General features: G+C 66.4%; 1 protein-coding gene across 2 annotated transcripts in view; it reads right to left on the bottom strand.

Moving 5' to 3' along the window:
• The window catches only part of map7b (microtubule-associated protein 7b), a 66,655-nt gene that overhangs the window by 11,104 nt on the left and 53,051 nt on the right, over positions 1 to 2,500 (bottom strand). The window lies entirely within an intron of this gene.

Genomic DNA, 2,500 nt, shown 5'->3' with positions numbered 1-2,500 from the left:
GGGGGATGGTAGGCCAGTGGGGGTTGGGGTTGGGGGATGGTAGGTCAGTGGGGGTTGGGGGTTGTGGGATGGTAGGTCAGTGGGGGTCGGGGGATGGTAGGCCAGTGGGGGTTGGGGGATGGTAGGCCAGTGGGGGTTGGGGGATGGTAGGCCAGTGGGGGTTGGGGGATGGTAGGCCAGTGGGGGTCGGGGGATGGTAGGTCAGTGGGGGTTGGGGGATGGTAGGTCAGTGGGGGTTGGGGGATGGTAGGCCAGTGGGGGTTGGGGGATGGTAGGCCAGTGGGGGTCGGGGGATGGTAGGCCAGTGGGGGTTGGGGGTTGGGGGATGGTAGGCCAGTGGGGGTCGGGGGATGGTAGGTCAGTGGGGGTTGGGGGATGGTAGGCCAGTGGGGGTCAGGGGATGGTAGGTCAGTGGGGGTTGGGGGATGGTAGGCCAGTGGGGGTTGGGGGATGGTAGGCCAGTGGGGGTCAGGGGATGGTAGGTCAGTGGGGGTTGGGGGATGGTAGGTCAGTGGGGGTTGGGGCATGGTAGGCCAGTGGGGGTTGGGGGTCAGGGGATGGTAGGTCAGTGGGGGTTGGGGGATGGTAGGTCAGTGGGGGTTGGGGGATGGTAGGCCAGTGGGGGTTGGGGGATGGTAGGTCAGTGGGGGTTGGGGCATGGTAGGCCAGTGGGGGTTGGGGGTCAGGGGATGGTAGGTCAGTGGGGGTTGGGGGATGGTAGGCCAGTGGGGGTTGGGGGATGGTAGGCCAGTGGGGGTTGGGGTCGGAGGATGGTAGGCCAGTGGGGGTTGGGGGATGGTAGGTCAGTGGGGGTTGGGGGATGGTAGGCCAGTGGGGGTCGGGGGATGGTAGGTCAGTGGGGGTTGGGGGATGGTAGGCCAGTGGGGGTTGGGGGATGGTAGGCCAATGGGGGTTGGGGTTGGGGGTTGTGGGATGGTAGGTCAGTGGGGGTTGGGGGTTGGTAGGCCAGTGGGGGTCGGGGGATGGTAGGCCAGTGGGGGTTGGGGGATGGTAGGCCAGTGGGGGTTGGGGCATGGTAGGCCAGTGGGGGTTGGGGGTCAGGGGATGGTAGGTCAGTGGGGGTTGGGGGTTGGTAGGTCAGTGGGGGTTGGGGGATGGTAAGCCAGTGGGGGTCGGGGGATGGTAGGCCAGTGGGGGTCGGGGGATGGTAGGTCAGTGGGGGTTGGGGGTCAGGGGATGGTAGGCCAGTGGGGGTTGGGGGATGGTAGGCCAGTGGGGGTTGGGGGATGGTAGGCCAGTGGGGGTTGGGGGATGGTAGGTCAGTGGGGGTTGGGGCATGGTAGGCCAGTGGGGGTTGGGGGTCAGGGGATGGTAGGTCAGTGGGGGTTGGGGGTTGGTAGGTCAGTGGGGGTTGGGGGATGGTAGGCCAGTGGGGGTTGGGGGTCAGGGGATGGTAGGTCAGTGGGGGTTGGGGGATGGTAGGCCAGTGGGGGTTGGGGGTCAGGGGATGGTAGGTCAGTGGGGGTTGGGGGTTGGTAGGTCAGTGGGGGTTGGGGGATGGTAAGCCAGTGGGGGTTGGGGGATGGTAGGTCAGTGGGGGTTGGGGCATGGTAGGCCAGTGGGGGTTGGGGGTCAGGGGATGGTAGGTCAGTGGGGGTTGGGGGTTGGTAGGTCAGTGGGGGTTGGGGGATGGTAAGCCAGTGGGGGTTGGGGGATGGTAGGCCAGTGGGGGTTGGGGGATGGTAGGTCAGTGGGGGTTGGGGGATGGTAGGCCAGTGGGGGTTGGGGGATGGTAGGCCAGTGGGGGTTGGGGGATGGTAGGCCAGTGGGGGTTGGGGGTCAGGGGATGGTAGGTCAGTGGGGGTTGGGGGATGGTAGGCCAGTGGGGGTCGGGGGATGGTAGGCCAGTGGGGGTTGGGGGATGGTAGGTCAGTGGGGGTTGGGGGATGGTAGGTCAGTGGGGGTTGGGGGATGGTAGGCCAGTGGGGGTTGGGGGTTGGTAGGTCAGTGGGGGTTGGGGGATGGTAGGTCAGTGGGGGTTGGGGGATGGTAGGCCAGTGGGGGTTGGGGGATGGTAGGCCAGTGGGGGTCAGGGGATGGTAGGTCAGTGGGGGTTGGGGGATGGTAGGCCAGTGGGGGTTGGGGGATGGTAGGCCAGTGGGGGTCAGGGGATGGTAGGTCAGTGGGGGTTGGGGGTTGGTAGGTCAGTGGGGGTTGTGGGATGGTAGGCCAGTGGGGGTTGGGGGATGGTAAGCCAGTGGGGGTTGGGGGATGGTAGGCCCGTGGGGGTTGGGGGATGGTAGGCCAGTGGGGGTTGGGGGATGGTAGGCCAGTGGGGGTTGGGGGGGCGTGGGATTGAGAGGCTGGTCCATCAGAACAGTCACGGGTGGGGGGGTTAACTGACCAGGCCGAGGGGCGGTGGTGGTGGTAGGGGGGGGTCATGGGTCATGGGGATAATAGTTCATGCTGGGCGGGATGGGACTGTCCCAGGGGCGTCTTTAGTGTCAGGGTCAGTCTGCTGCAGCTTCCGGACACCTGC

This window comes from Borostomias antarcticus (assembly GCF_949987555.1).
Source record: "Borostomias antarcticus genome assembly, chromosome: 19".
Taxonomy (NCBI): domain Eukaryota; kingdom Metazoa; phylum Chordata; class Actinopteri; order Stomiiformes; family Stomiidae; genus Borostomias; species Borostomias antarcticus.
Note: the sequence above shows the minus strand (reverse complement) of the source record. Positions and strands in the feature narration are given on the sequence as shown.